Raw genomic sequence first — 16,657 nt, forward strand, 5'->3', positions numbered from 1 at the left:
CCTCGTCATCATCTGCTTTTGGGTCCTGTTTCCGCACACATCGGCGCACCCCGCCGCACCCCGCCGTGACAATTTCTGTGATGGGTACCAGAAATTATTTCCACTACTAATTAATTACCGTTGAGCTCAAAGGTCCTATTAATAAACGGTTAACGAATGTGTATTTATGACGACGATTTGTGAGACTGGTAAACTTATGATAGGTACGATGGTCTTTCGTTCTACACGGTGCGTTTCAAGGTCCTGCACCCATCCGTCGGTAAACTGTACCTGGGCTTGTTGCAGTGACCTGAAGTTACTAAACTTCATGAGTGTGTGCACTCACTCCAAGAACCGTATAATTATAAATATGCATATAAATATGCTACGATGAGATAGCTGACTTCATCTAACTAGCAAATGTTGTCCAGGCTACGTTGGTGATACAGTTTTTTTAAATATGTATGATATTTTTGTCATGCGATTTTAAAGCTGGTCCTACAACCGCATCCAAGAATAACATGCAGCTTATCTCAGAACTGTCGGTGAAAATTATTCTTGGAGCTAGGTTTAATTGAGCTGCATTTTAAAGAGGTGCAATTTCACAATTTGTGTATATTTTCTAAGTTCACTATTTTGTCATGTGTTGAGAAAAACACAGATTTTAAAATTACATGGTCTAATATTTACATTTAGCATATAACTGCAACATGCTTTTTTTCGGGGTTTTTTAAAGACTCGAAAGGACTTGAAATTCAAAGTTTAAGACTTGTGACTTGACTCGGACTTTTACACCAGTGACTTGAGACTCGACTCGGACTTGCCTGACATTACTTGAGACTTCACTTGAGACTTGAGGATAAAGACTTGAGACTTACTTGAGACTTGCAAAACAATGACTTGGTCCCACCTCTGGTATTTATTAGATCAAACAAAAACAACAGTGGGTTAAAATCTTGATGTGAGAATCAAATCTCATAAAAATGATCAAAAATGACCCCAAGGTTCTGCACATTACCATCTATAGTGGAAGAAAAAGACTGCAATCTCAGTCTGACTTGGGTAGTGATGCTGTCTTTGTCTGTTTTGAGCTGCAAAAAGTTATTTGCAGTCTAATCGTTGATTGCATTTAGAATAGGTAATTTATTCAGTTCATGAGGCTTTAAAAGAAAGGTATGGTTGAATGTCCTCATCATGCAAATGATGAGAAGTTATGTTAAAGCTACTGATAACATGACCTGATGGGAGAATATATAATGAAAAAAGAGATCCTTGTGGGACACCACATCACAAGATAGACAAATCAGATTTTTTTTTTTAAAAAAAGGTTGGAAAGGTTCAAAGTAAGCTAATCCAGACCTGGCCCGGAAATCCTGTGAATTAAAATCTGATGGTTGACGGTAGCAGAGGCTTAGCTTGGGGCCAGTAAAACAAGGACTGAGCAGTCACCGTTATCTGCAGGCAACATTAGGTCATTCGAGACTTTAAGGAAGACTTAAAGTGTAATGTATCTCACTGAAATTTATCAAGAACATTATGCTTCTGCAAAACTTTCCTGAGTTGTGCTCCAACAACTTTTAGAATAGTTTAGAGATAAAAGAAGGCTTTGAGTTGGGCCTTTAGTATATCAGGAAGGGTCTGGATGAACTTTTTTCAATGCCATGTTTAAAGCTGAGGAGGCAGCTTTAAGAGACCATGGACAGTTTATTAACTGAAAACCTTAACAGATAAATATAAAATTAAATCTGATAATAAAAGTTGATAAAAGCTGAAACAAAACCCTCACTGAGAGGTTCATTTGACTTCTCTTACCCCAACACCGGCAGTTCTGCTAAGCTGTCACCCTAAGGTCATTTTTATTTGATTTATCAACCCAGAGCTTTTCAATACACCAAGCATTCAAATAAATGGGGCTGTCACGGCAGCAACCACAAACACGGACAGCTGTACTGGCAGTAGATTTAAATATTTTTACAAAGATAAAGTTGGAAAATTGAAAAAAAACATATGAAGAGGTGGATTACATAATATATACCACACCACGGCTGTTTCAGCCAAAGTAATGATGCGTGAATATCTGCGATGGGAACAGCTCCATATTAATGTATGTGCACGGGAATCACGGTTTGGTCAGCATCACTAGAAAAGTAGAAATTTAGTCTGTAAAGAAAAGCAAAAAAGTCCTGACTGTGTCTGTTATTAGACATATTCATTCCTGTGTCTTTATAATGGGGCAGTGATAACAATGAGTTACATAAATAAAGTGTTTTTCATGGCGATAATTTTAGCATTTTGTCTTTCAACTACAGCAAATAATAACTACAAAAACATCATTTACACCTGTAAGTACATTTTACATGAGAAGTATTTGCATTTTTGAAAGCTTATTTATAGGAAAATAAACTATTAATTATAGCCAACACTAAAAAAGCAAGATGTAAAACTGCTCCTGAGAATGCTCTCGCCAAAGCTTATCAAGGGAAAGACAACTTTTGACAGTCTCTAAAAACGATTTATCATCTTGTTCTATTCTTCCATGAACAGTGACAGTATTTTTCAGAGAAACGATTGCTCGGTGAACAGTGATACTCTCTTATCTCAAACCTAGCCTGCAGAAGGTTAGGTTTGCAGCAGTTACCATGGCACCCCATTAAAAAGTAAAGCACCTTTATGACACTCAAAACCTGGGCTTAAATTTAAGGCTTAAATTCTGCTTTGTAGTGTAGTGTAGGGACTCACCTACTATATACACAGCCTTTATACTATCCTCCAATGACTCCCATTAAGGTTTTATAAAAAGACTAAAAGCTTCCTGATGTAAAAGGTTATTTTAAAAATTCCTCGTAGGTGCTCGTTGACACTAGGTTGCCTCAACCTAGACAGAGACCAATTGTTATGTTTAATGAGAATGCACACACAAACTGAATGCAAATAAATGGTGAGCTTTAATTAGCACGGCTTGTACTTAAACACAACTTGAGCAAAACCTGAGAATGCAGGAAAATAAAAGGCTATATATACAAAGCATTGATTGGGAGCTAATGGGGAACAGGTGGACACCATGACGCCGACTTTTCTTTTTGTTGTTGCTTAGAAAGAAAGTGTCAAAAAACACGCACACAAGGAAAGTAGACTGAGAAAATAAGAAGTAATAACTACCAGTATATATAAAAAGAAGTGACAATAAAACTACTATTAAAACTAATAAAGACAAATAACTAATATAAAGAGAGAGTAAATTAGAGCATCTATTTATAATAATCAAAATGATAGTGAGCACGTATTTCGTATTGACAATCAGTAACTAGTGCTCTGACTGAGAGTACAATAACCAGGCAGCCAATATTTGCAGTTTGTACTTGAGCCAACTCACTGAATTAACATTTATTAAATGGCTGCAACTGACTGGGTTTGCCACCCACAGTTGTCATAGCCTATGAAATCAACGCTTGCAGAGTAATTCTTTCACTTCATTTAACTTAGGCAATGAAGTTGACAGTTATAGCTTTGAATTCCTGCGACTTCCTAGTTAGGAAACACACTCTTTGATCTAAACTTTGATTTAGAACTAGCTTGCTATGGATGTAAAAACTGTGGCAGTACTTCATATATATACACACACATATAAATGAGCTGTATCCATTCAGGTTTTCTCCTTCCTATTCACAACAGGTAGATCTCGATTCTTGAAAGCGTTTTATCTGTGGCCGCCTGCTTTGCACATATTCTGCATCTCATTCATCACTGTCTAAACAGTTGACAAGCAGCGCAGTTGATATGGATCATCACAGACAGACAGATACACTGCTCTAAAAGTCACACTGTGCTCACAGATGGGCAAACTGTTGTAAGAAAACTGATTAAATAGAAAAGGTTAAGTGAAGTGCATGCACAGATACATACACGAAATGGCACTTTTTAGTGCATTGCTGCAGCTGGGCCACAAAGACACGAGTAGAACAGAAATGTTCTGCAAAAAAAACCCTAAATTTCTGTGCAGCCTGTTCAGCTTTTATCCCTAATGATTATGTTTTTAGAGTAGGTCTCTCATGTTCAGCGTTTCCTGCTGTTACATTGTGAAAACGCTGAGGAGAATCTGAAGGAGGATTTATCTTGCGTGTATTCTGAGGTTGTCAAACGCCTTGTGCATACACCCCATTGAGTACAACAGCATGCGAGTAAATGGCATGTCTTTGACTTTCACTATCTCTAGTTGCTGCGTGAAGGCTTCAAAGGCTAAACGATGGATGTGTGGCAGCTGGTTAACCTTCACAACTTTGGAGAGTTGGGCTCCCCTGTCCAATCCATCAATTGATCGAGAACGCAACGAGACGATGAATCATACTTCACTTTTTCTTGTCAGCGCCTCGCAAATGGCCCTTGCAGATGTAATACCGTGTTTGCTCAGCCTAGTATTTATTCACAATATACTCAGAAATTTTTCTTTAGCACTTTTCCTTCTATAACTCTTTTTCTTTATTATATAGTTTCACTGTTTATTTATTCATTCGTCTGGCTTTATAGAAATCTTTCCAATAGATAGATTCAAGCAAACAGATCAACAGAAAGCATGGCTCGCGATTGACTTATTTGAAACCTAGGAATGTGTGCTAAAGGTTTAGCTTAGAAAATACACTCACTGGGTACACCTATAGGATGTAAATCCAGTGAAACAACCTAACCCCACTGATAGCATGTCTGTGGAGTGTGAGAGGAAGCTGGAGAACCCATGCAGATATAGAGAGAACATGCAAACACTTTATGGCCCCAGCTATTTGATCATATTTCTAACATTTAGCAACTTGAAACAATAAAAGTTTCTTTAAAAAAAAAGGCCAGTTCTGATTTCAAAGTAAGTAAAGTAAGCTAGTGGCGCTGGCAGAGAAAGCAAGCAAGTTTGCCAACAGCAAGTTTGTGTTTATATATCCATGCTAGCCACCAATTACAAGCATAATGCACAGACACAGGCTGCGATACAAATAGTACAACACCTTCTTTATTTACTGTGTAGACTCCACATTTGGAAAATGTGAAGAATCACTTACAGCAACGATAAACAAAAATTAAAATATTCAAAAAATAACCTTTGTGCATTTGTATTTTCTCGTTTATTCCGTCAAAGCCACAGGAAGCCACAGGAGGTGGACAAAAGAGTTTTATATGTTCTGTAATTTAAGTGTTTTGTGTTCTGCATCAATAAAAACTGGACCGTTTGGGTTAATAACAACTGTTATCCCTCTTCCGCCTCTTAAATGAATCGTGGGTCAAAGCCTGTCCTCCTGTGCTTGATGAGTGGTTCAGCTGTAACACAGCAGGAGGGCTGCTGGTGCTTTGCTATCAGACTTTCAGACGTCTGGGGCCGGCGTCTGTCCTGCTTTTGTTTTAGATTATCTGTTGTTGGGAGACTTTTATTGAACTTACAGTAAGCAATCGAGTTCTCATCGACTCAAATAACGTTTGTCTTTTGTCTCCCCTCGCTTGAAAGCTAGGGAAACACTAAGGTGTTTTTAAAATAGGGCTGAATGTATACCCACAGTATACATTGTTAGAAAATTTGCATAAAGAGATTACATCTAAAGGGCATAGTATAAAAATCAATGATTGCTGTCTTCACAGACACAAGAAAGGTGTCCAGACAGTTGTGTAGTATGAGTAAGAGAGGTGTTGTATTTTTAAGTATAGATGGAAATCTCCAATCATAGGATACTGTATGAACTAGGCTACTCACAAGCTGTTTCCTCCTAATTACTTTATGTCATCTATAATTACAATTCTCATTTCACTATAAAATCTCACTACACAGCAGTTAACAGCATGTTGTGAGCCATAATTAACAGATTCATTGCTTTTTCCAGCGTGTTCACTTGGAAAGTCCATGAAATTGAGCTGAAGGCTCCACGCTTACAGAATGTGACTCAGTATGATGACCTTTGATCCCTGCAAAGGTGGCTGCAAATTGGGCTTTCCTCCGGCGCCCTGGCAGCAAAATTTGTCTATTATAGTTGTTTTTGTTCTAACTGTGACCTTGATTTTGTTTTGACAGAATATAAATCTGTTTGACTAAATCTTGACTTTCTATTATTACCTTAATTAAGTCTGTGCTGTCTGGTGGGAGCTTGGATGACAAAATAAAGACACGCTATTCATCTCAGAAATAATTGTCAGAAAGAGTGAGAAATAACCACCAGGTTTCATATTGTCAAGTGAATCTTAAGGCCTAAAGCTATGATTTTAGAAGTTACAAATTTGGAAAGCTGATTGTGTTGTACTTTTGTTGTTGTTCTTTGAAATTAGGTGACAAAGTTAAGATTAACCTCAAAACTTTCCAAAGTGCCTTAAGTAGTTAGATTTAGTAATTACAAGACAAAGTGTATATTGGCTTGGAGAGCTGTCTTTGTTCTGTAAGCTAACACACAGAGATCAATGACACCATCAATAATGTTCTCTCTTTAAGTTGGCTTACTCACAGGCTAAACAAGAGTTTAATACTTCCATTATGGTGTATCGTGTAAGTAAATAACAACAAATCTATTTGGTTCCAAACCTCTGAATCTCTGACCAAACCTCACTAGTTTGAGCTGATGTGCTGTCCAGGGTATTCTGTCCCTTTTGACCAATGATCACTAGCTTAAAAAATATCAATCTGAAGAAATCTTTTTACACCACTTTCTGTAAATAAACCTTAAATCGATGTTTCTTCAGTAGAAGATCCTGTGTTAGTCACTTCAACAAACAATTATCACAGCTTCTGCTTTGTTTGAAGAAGAACATTAGACGGCAAAACTAAGCAAAATACATCTTGTCACACATAAAGAGAAAATGTCAGATTGAATGATCAAGTTCGGCAAAATGGGAATTTAACCTTGCTCTCAGCCCGAGTAAAGTTTAACTTAAAATGATGAGTGAGAGAAGCTAAATGAGGGAAGCTAGTCCAAAAAAAACTAGAAACTGGAAAAAGGCAGTGTACCGTACTAGAAGTAGTTGGTAAGTGACTTTTCTCCAACTTCAATAATTTTGTGGATCTATACTCAAAAGCACTGAGGTGAGTGCCTTGACTACTGCTCACTAGTATGGGTGGAAATTAGAAAAGTGGAGAGGAATACCTGAGTGCCATTAGAATGCTGTGTTTACCATGAGAAGGACATTGTTAATGTAACCTTGAGTGAGCAACTCCACCAGCCATATTAGCACAATGAATATGCTAAACATGACCCATGGCTCCAAGAATGAAAACAGGAAGCCTCCTCAGCTGGCAGACAATATTTAACCTTTTTTTTCTTTTGTTTTAAATGCATATTTAATGCATACCAACTATGTGTGAGCATTCAGTCGTGTGTGTGTGTGTGAGCAAGCTGCAGTGAAGACTAAATGAAGTGAGGCAGATGCAGAGCACGACAGCGCTGTTCCTTCCTACTCGCAGGAAAAGAGACTTTGTTAAGGACTAATGATTGTCACTCTGTCCCCTCACTGAGAGGCAGAGAGTACCTGATGATAATTAACCTTCAACATAATCAGCTAAGACCTCAAAAGCACCATCAAACAAACCATGAGGGCTGGGTCATGTATAAAATTACAGTATGCAACACACCTGTAAACTAAATGAAAATGAATACCCAAACATCTGTGATACCCCTCACTTCACTGAACAACAGTTACTCATAGTTTTATGTTACACCATACCAGTACCAGATTTGCTTTCAGACCTGCCTCAAATCTTCATGGCATTGATTAAACAAGCTGTTGAAAACACTCCTCAGAGACTTTGCTCCATATTGACATGACAGCGTCACACGTTCCACCACATCCAAAAAGTGCTCTTGGGTTGAGATCTGTTGACTGTGGAGGCCATTTGAGTACAATGAACTCATTGTCACACTGAAGAAACCAGTTTAAGATGATTTGAGCTTTTTAACAAAGAGTATTATCCTGCTGCAAGCAACCATCATAAGAATGCCACACTGTGGTCGTGAAAGGACGGACATGGTCAAAAGATTACTTGGGTATTTAAACAATTCTCATTTCGTAGTAATGGGCCCAAAGTGTGCCAAGAAAATATCCCTCATAGGATGGATGGATCCTCGCTTTTATGTTGTTTTTAGCAAAATCTGACCTTACCATACGAATGTGTCAACAGACATTAAGACCCATCAGTTGGACAACCTTCTATTGTCTATCTAAGCTGACAGCTGTGGCACCCAATGTGGTCTTCTGCTGTTTAATACATCTGCTTCCAGCCTGAACATGTGTATTCAGAGATGCTTTTCTGCATACCGTGGTTGTAACTAGTGGTTATTTGAGTTAGTGTTGCCTTCCTATCAGCTCCAAGCAGTCTGGTCATTCGCCTCTGACCTCTGTGAACTGCAGCTGACTGAAAATTTTCTCTTTTTCCAGACCATCCTCTGGAAACCCTACAGATGACTGTGCAGGAAAATCCCAGAAGATCAGCATCTTTTGAAATACTCAGACTAACAACCATTCCCCATTGTGATGTTCAATTTGAACTTCAGCAGGTCATCTTGACCACGTCTATGTGCCTAAAAGCTTTGAATTGACACCATGTGATTGGCTGATCAGATATTTGCATTAACAAGGAGATGAACTTGTGTATCTAACAAGAAGGACAGCAAACACAAGCATCCCAGCAGATTTAAACACTGTCCATATAAACACTGACTGACCACAGTGTGTGAAAGCAGAAATTCTTAAAAATTAAGAACATGGGTCACCAATTGACGATAATAAATTTTTTAGTAGATGCTGTACTTCCTTCCTCTGCCTGACCTCTCACCGACCCAATAACAATAATTCTCAGCAGAATTTGTATCCATTTGTGCCGACGTGTTCATCTGTTAGATTACAATGAACATTTCAATAAATAGCAGGCTCTTGTTTCTGCAAATGAGGTGTTCACCCTTCCCTCTACAGCACTGCTACCATAATAATCATTATTTGTTTTGCTAGTAATCGTGTACCCTTTAAAAAGCTGTAGCAAATGAAGGCCCTTGAATTACCATAGTCATAAATATTCATCACTACAAAATTCTTAATTTAGGAATTTCTAGAGTATTATCAGTGCTGCAGCTAACCGGGGCGGCTTTTCAGTAATTGGAGCCCGTGTTAGAGCATAAATTCACTTATCCTAGTCTAGAGGTCAGCGAATAACAGTCTGTGAGAAAAATGTGGCTCATGGCCCAGCTGTAAATGTTACATAAATTACAGGAGGTATAAAATGGATAATGTGAGAGCTATTAATAAGTGCATAACAAACAATAAGATATATCGACAGTAAAAAGTCAAAATTAAGGTCTGCAGTGTGTCTCCACCGCAACAAAAGACCAATGTAGACCCAAAATATACTGAAAAACTGCTGTAAACTGCCCCGCGGTGCGCTATAAAATCATTGGAACTGTTTTGTAACGCACCCCGCCGCAAACAAGCGAACTCCGGAGAACACAAACAAATAAATAGAAGCCAGCGAGAGGTAAAGTGAGCTGCACTCCACCCATCTCAGAAATGAAACCATAAAGCACAGCCATGAAATTTACAAACGCAAGCAGAGGAGTTGAATTTGACCAAATAAAATTGTGTAATTGACCAGCATGCACACCTTCTCCTGGTGCGACACAAAAACAGAACCATCGCGCCTTAACCCACGACACTAAAAATAGAAATCCACATCTGTGTGAGAATCCAAGTGGAATCCTCCCACCCACTTTCAAACATCTGTGACAGAGACTTTACCTGTGGGCCACTCCTGTCCTTTGCTGCTAAATTTAGCTAAATGCTTAGCGAGATGCTAATTGCGGCTAATATTAGCATTAGCCCAGGAGAATGCTTGCGGCTAATTTAGTCATTAGGGTTTAAAATGAGGTTCGAATAGGCAGTCATACACTCACTAGATTCACACTGAACTTTTAGTCTGCAGGTGATGAGGGGATACATCTCCAGTACAAAATAATTTCCCCCAAGGATCAATAAAGTATTCTGATTCTGATTCTGAAGGCTGAACATAATTTTCCTAAATTTAGCCTAATGGAGTAAGCTTTTCAAACAAAATGTGCATATCACCCACACTTTTAAGTGTTCAAATAATCTTGGTGAAAATGACACATACTCTGCTGAAAGCACCTGAACATGTCCTGCTTGATTTAATGATACAAACCCACAGCAAATTAGAGAAAATGCTATACCCCAAGCCTAGGAGTGGAACTTGCATGAAGTGTGAAGGTTTATAATCCAAGTACATTAATAAATGCTTATTTTAGCTGAAGATCAGTGTCTAAAGGTTTGTACATGTGTTTGACAGTCGTTATCTGTGCAATAAATCCTGAGCCACCTCTCATTACTTCTAATTATACATTTTTGTCATTTTTTAAAGCGGTCTTGAGCAGTAATTCCCCAACATTTCTGAATGTTTTTCAAAGTTTTTTCCTTTTTCAGTCCTTGCACCTGACCTTTTTTAGAGGAAATATCTGTCTCTTAAGCCACTTAACACTTAACTGTGAATAATTCAAGAACAAAAAAAGGCATCTCATCTGGAGCAGATGAATAGTGTCTAAAAGTCATGTCCATAAGAAAAAATCAGACCCGATACAGTCACTTAAGCTTCATCAGGTCTCAGTGGAAGGGTGGTTGTCAACAAGCCATTCTTAAGAAAGGGAAATGGAGAAAAAGCAGCAGTATGCCAAATTACACAACAACTAGACTACCGGTAAATGCGTGGCAACAGGTCTCATGGAGTGATGAATCCAAATTTGAAATTTTAAGTTCAAATTCTTGTCAATTGTTATATGACGGGGGTATGGAGAAAGGTAAAACAGTGACTGACTACGGCCACATGCAAATCGTGGCGAGTGCTACATTTCAAATTGGTGGAATTATGAACAAAGAAAAGTGCCATCAGATTTGAATCCACCGTGCAATACCATCTGGAAAGTGCCAGACTGTGACAAACTTTTTTCAGCATGACAATCCCAAACACACAGCTATGCAGTAAAAGCATACCTGGACAGAAAAACACACAGTGGATTCAGAGTTTTGTACAGTAAGTGATATACAGCAATCTGTGTGGAGTTTTCATGTTCTCCCTGTACTCCTGTGTGCTTCCTTCTACAGTCCAAAGATGTGCAAGAGTTAAGGTTGGTGATTCTAAATTGGCTGTAGAGGTGAATCTTTCTGTTTCTCCATGTGTCAGCCCTGTGACAGACTGGCAACCTGTCTAGGGTGGATGTGTATGTATAATTTAGCTACCTGGCAGTACTGACCAGTTATTTGCATGACTGTCTGCCCCCAAACACTATATCGCTTGGAACAAAATCTGAATTATAACTTGCAGCACAATAAATAGTTCATATGTACCCAGTTTGTGATTACATATAAACCTTTCCAAGAGTATCAACAATCCCGGTTATGGGCTGTCAAACTAAAGTGTTCTTTTCAGGCATCAGCTGTAGCACTTGGCATCCAAATCCCGTGAACTTGAATTGCCAAGCTACAGATAAAATTATGAACGTGAAATTGATTCTGTTGCACAAATATCTGACTTATAACAAGAGGGAGAGCCAGCTAAGCAGTTTGTGGTTATGGATGAAGCATTTACTCATTCTGAGATCAACAAAAAAGTACTTGAGCTTGCAGAAATGCAAACATCAGCTGGCACAAACAGGTGGTTACCTTGTGCCTGCCAATCAAGTTCTCAGGAACTATTTTATTTTTGCAAAATGACAAAAAAAAAAAAAAAAAAAAAAAAAGCTCAGCAGAAATTATATATTTTTAAAAGAAAATAAAGTACAATTTATCATAAATTACTTCTCAATGGGTTGCATTGATGCTGTGGAAGGCAAAGCCACATAACACAAGATCTGTGGAATTGAAAATAGACGCCTGTCTTTGTGACACGAAGAGACTGTGAAGTCTTTAATGGACAGAAGCAAAACAGCTCTTTTTTTACCCTGTTTGTAACTGTGACCCGCCATTATCTCTGGTCACACCGAGCACACATTTCAATTAAGCACTGCATCACTGCACATCACATTAATTATAAGAGACTATAATAAGTCAGGGTTTTTTCTACCATCATGCTATAAATAACAAAAAGTCTGAGGATGCTACGGGCAGAGCCAAACTCAGGCACCAAACTGAACCACAAGGTGGAGCCAAAAATAAGTGCGTGTGTTTTTTAGCCATCTCCTTCTGTGTATCTCATTTCATCTTCACGTTCATCCGTCCCTTCTTTATTCCCGTGTAATTAAAAATAAAACAATAACAAAAAAACGAACGAGTACAAGTATATCACTCCAAGTCTGTAAAGAGCATAAATCAGCATCTAACTGGAGTAGAGCAGCCAGCCTATTGATCACACCCTTGGTGAATTTAACACTTGGTCTGAATCAGCCCACTTAAAGTGAATACTTTCTCCTGTCATTCGTCACGACTGAAACGTCTGCGACTTCTGCCTCGTATCCAGCAAATGATGTTTGATTGCTTATTGAGCCGCGCTCTCAAGTCACTGCTGCACAAGGACAGTTTCCATTCAGCCCAGCGTGCAACAATTAGGCTCCAGTTCACCGACGCAACTGGCTCATTAAAACCAGTAACATACAGACTCACAGGGTACAAATCGCCAGCTTAAGTATTTGGTATCAGACAGGTTAAACCCCCCGTTTAAGTAGTGACCACAGAATAGTCCGTGCCTTAACTTCTGATCTACAGATCCAGCAGCATTAAATGTTTAGTCATTCGTTGCCGCATCTTACAGCTTCTTGCTTCCCCCTCCAACTGCCGTTAAACCCGTTAAGAATGGTTTCTGTTGCTGCATATATTGCTCTCTTCACATCTTAATAAGCAGTTTCCCTTACCTGTGCTGCGTCTTGTCTGCGTTTCCAATATTCTCCCTTACTTTTGCATTACGTCCGCTGCCCAGAAATACGTCAATTTGCAAGAAAAAGCGTAATTGAAGAGTAACTCAGTTTCCCTCTGTATAGTTCTCTGGATCTTGCTCCGCGTCTCCCTCCACCACGGAGACTCCCAGGGCAGATAAACGGGCAGATAAAATGCGTTACTGATAAGATCAAGAGCAGTCCAGTTTAAATCTGATCTTTGGATGACCAAATCACTTCCCGCTTTATAGGACAGTGGAAAAACAGCCACATCCCCGTTAGTTGGAAAATCCCTCCTCACTTTATCTCCCGGAGAAAAGCAGTGTCTTTTTCTTCCCCCCACACACACCAGCGAGCAGTTTTACTCTCCCTGCTCAGCCTTTAGAAAACCAGTTGCCTTAAAATCTGATAGGCCCGCTGAACTGCAAGGTTTATCTGTTGGGATTATTCTAACGGCACCGGTGATGCTGCGTATCCCGCATCCCACTTACGGGCTGCGGCTGAGGTAAGAGCGAGCGCGGAGGAAAAAGCCAGGGAACGATCGCGCTTTGTGCGGTGCTCCTCCAAACAAACGTACCTGTGAAACCCTCTCTGTAGAAAACACCTATTTTACATTGTGCTGTATGTCAGACGCACTCGTGTACAGTCGGCTGTATCCACTGCGGTCCGGTGGAAAGATGCAGGGCAGACTGATAGAGGTGCGGGCGAAGTCTCCCCTTCTTCTCATACGCGCTGCCGCGCACACGTTCACAGAGGGGGGATTTTTTTTGTGCTGTCCTCAGACGTGGAAAGGAAGATGCTCCTGACTCTTAATGTATTTATAGCAGTGTGTGTGTGGGGGGGGGGGGGGGGGGGGGGACCTAGAATAACACAAACTACAGATGACAAAGAAAAGGTCATCTGACATTACAGGAACATATATAAAAGAGGGGAAAGTCTATATTATTCATGTTCTAGCTTTAATATAATCTTAAAACCGGACAGGATTAATAGGATTAAGAAAAAAGCCTCGGAGTGAAACTGATTATTTCTAGGATTATTTTTCTTACCTGCTCGCTGCTCTCATGGGTCATGCTGGAAGCACATTTTAACTCCTTTAACCCATCGATACGTTTTCCCAACCCTCCTGAGCAGGTGGAAATTGTTTTGAAAAGTTCCCACTGACTTTATACCCAATCCACAAACAACTCTACAGCTTTGACTTGCACTTTTGCATCTGTCAGCGTGTGTAAGTGCTTCTAATGGATGAACAATTTAGTCACACTGCTGCTTTGTCTTGCTCTCTGTCTAGACTGGTGGGTAAGAATGTTTTTCAAACATCTCCAGCACTCATCAAGACCCCACAGAGGCCACCAGTTCACTGTGGCGAGCTGTGTTTAAAAGGATGTCAGTCCTGTAACCCCTCCAGATGAATCACAGGGCCCCGGTGGCAGTAAATGTCTGTTTAAACACCAAACGCTTTAGTGCAAGGTGAAGGTTGATGTAATTGCTCATGGGAGCTGCGGAGGGACAGACGAGAATAATGTCTTGACATTTTAACCCCACCCTCATTGCGTCCACCAGTCATGCTGTCATCAAAGTGGGGAAGCTGCCGAGAACTGCTAAAGACAATTTCCTACAGTCTCACAACTGTGTCATATACAAGCATATAGGAGGGACAGAGAGAGAGAGATGTTCAGGGATTGTTTTTCCCAGGATGGGACCGATGGGATGCCTTTTTAGTTGCATTGCTTTCGGATCTCAACTTCTCAAGGGCTTCATTTCTTAGAAATCACTTGCAGGTGTGTTTAGATGTAGCCCCAGGAAGAAGAGCGACTGAATGAATTTTATGCACAAATACCACAGTAGAGTTACCACATCCTGAAGTGCTTTATCACTGGTGCAATTTGCATACCACACAGTCAGCTATGCGTTGAGTAATTTCTGATCTATTATTGATGAAAAATGAAATCAGCATGCCTAAAGTGGGACTCAATGAAGTGGTACCCGTCATCCACATTCCATTATATGTGGCCAGAATGGAAATCTAATAGGATATTTGCGTTGAGTAATTCAGGCTGGGACTTGATATTAATTTTTCATAAGCCCCATGGGACAAACACAAAGATATGCCAAATATGTATTTGCTACTCTCTAAACGTATTGGCTAAATCACTGTTATTATCTTACGCCTATCAGGAGTTTGTACCTGCTAACACAAAATCCAATCAGGGCAGGCGGATCTGTCACAGCATAGGTAAACCAGTTCTTTAGACGTGTAGAGATGCAGCAGGACCTGCATCCTTTTTTATTACATGCACACTTCTTTTTTGTGTCACAACCCAGCTCATAGCTAGTGACACATAAGGCAAGACGAGACAGGCTAAGATGCCGTTTATGAGAAAAGATTAGGACAAAGAAAAACAAACACGAGGATGAGTAAGAATGTGGTGGTGGTGACAATGGAAAGCAAATTACAAACAAGCAACAAACCAGGAGGTGGAGATTTTAGGAAGGAGTCACAATATTACTGACTGGAACAAATGATGAGTTAAGACCCTCTTCTGAGGGCGTTTATCATAGTTCATCATAGCTCACGTAAAAATAACTGCAGTAAAAGTGATAATAAATGTCTTTTTTTTATTATTTTCTGACATTGTCTGCTAATGTGTTTTCCCAACTTGTCTACTGGAGACACTCGAGGCTACAACGACAACAAGTTTAAATTTCCAGCATTGTTTTTATCATTATGTTACAGTGCGCTCACACAGAGGCGTGTCGTGAAAAATGAGACTTGTCTCACTGAAATTGGACAATAAGTTCATTTCAGGACACAAGTGGTGCAGATTCACACATTTTATCTGAACATAGTAAGGGAAATGGCAAATTCTTCTAATAATGCAGGGTCATTCATAAGACCAAAAAAATGTTGGGAATGTAGGCTAGATGCCAGAGATTATTAGCTAATTTTAGCTTTCGGAGCCATAAATCTGCTGCCGTATCACTAGCTGTCAGCCCAGGAGCTGATGTACTTCATTATTTTTCTGTTCTGGTTGAATTGGGCGTCATTGTTTGTTTACAGTACCGCAGAGCTCCAGAGAGCAAGGCAGAAGAATGTCGCCTGTCAATGGCCAGAGGCAGCTTATATTCAATTAGAATATTATTATAAAATGATGTAAATCAGCCTTTTATTGGGCTGTAAATTCTGTTCCACTGTTACATTTACCTTTTGGTGACAGCACAAAGACAGAGGAAGGAAGACAGAGTAGGTATAGGGTGAGAAGGAGAGAAAGGAACTTAAAACAGGCAAGCATAGACATGCAGTCAAAGTTAACAAAAGTTACAAAGCCAGTCATTGATGTTGATTTTACTTTCTAAGTAGAAGATACTAATGGACATGAATGGTGCCGTTTAGGGTGTAATTCACATCACCTAAACAGGATGGTTTCAAATCTGTTCTCCACTTCTTGAGTTGTGTAGCTGACATCCTGTTCTCATTCTGCACAATAAAGGGAGAGTTTGTAAGAATTGGAAAACTTTAAGGTAAAGTGAAATCAGCTCTAGTACCAATTCGTTTTTCCAGGTGTTCGGAGTGGCACTGTGATTTTTCATGATGTGCTGCATGTTTCTCCTCTAATCTACTCTGCTACAAATTGTTCTTCAACTTACTTTTGAAAATTATAGTCAACACAACTGAGCCTTTGCCTCAAGTTTAATAACTAAAATGTCTATCCTAAAGGCACGTGTTATACACTGCAATAGGTCATCCAACTAATTAGTTTGCTTTTGGTGGTAACATTGTAACACGTACCCAGTTGAAT

At 39.5% G+C, this 16,657-nt stretch overlaps 1 protein-coding gene across 2 annotated transcripts in view; it reads right to left on the minus strand.

The window, feature by feature from the left end:
• grik4 (glutamate receptor, ionotropic, kainate 4) overlaps window positions 1–13,582 on the minus strand; it is a 378,192-nt gene extending 364,610 nt beyond the window's left edge. For both annotated transcript variants that reach the window (XM_085243381.1, XM_085243380.1), the window contains exon 1: window positions 12,837–13,582. The gene's annotated coding sequence lies outside the window, so the exon portion shown is untranslated. The remainder of the gene's footprint in view (window positions 1–12,836) is intronic.
• Window positions 13,583–16,657: the final 3,075 nt, after the last annotated feature.

The sequence above is a fragment of the Mchenga conophoros genome, linkage group LG14 (genome assembly GCF_057382185.1).
Source record: "Mchenga conophoros isolate Kocher_MC1m ecotype Shallow Benthic linkage group LG14, M_conophoros_male_GT1.1, whole genome shotgun sequence".
Lineage (NCBI taxonomy): Eukaryota > Metazoa > Chordata > Actinopteri > Cichliformes > Cichlidae > Mchenga > Mchenga conophoros.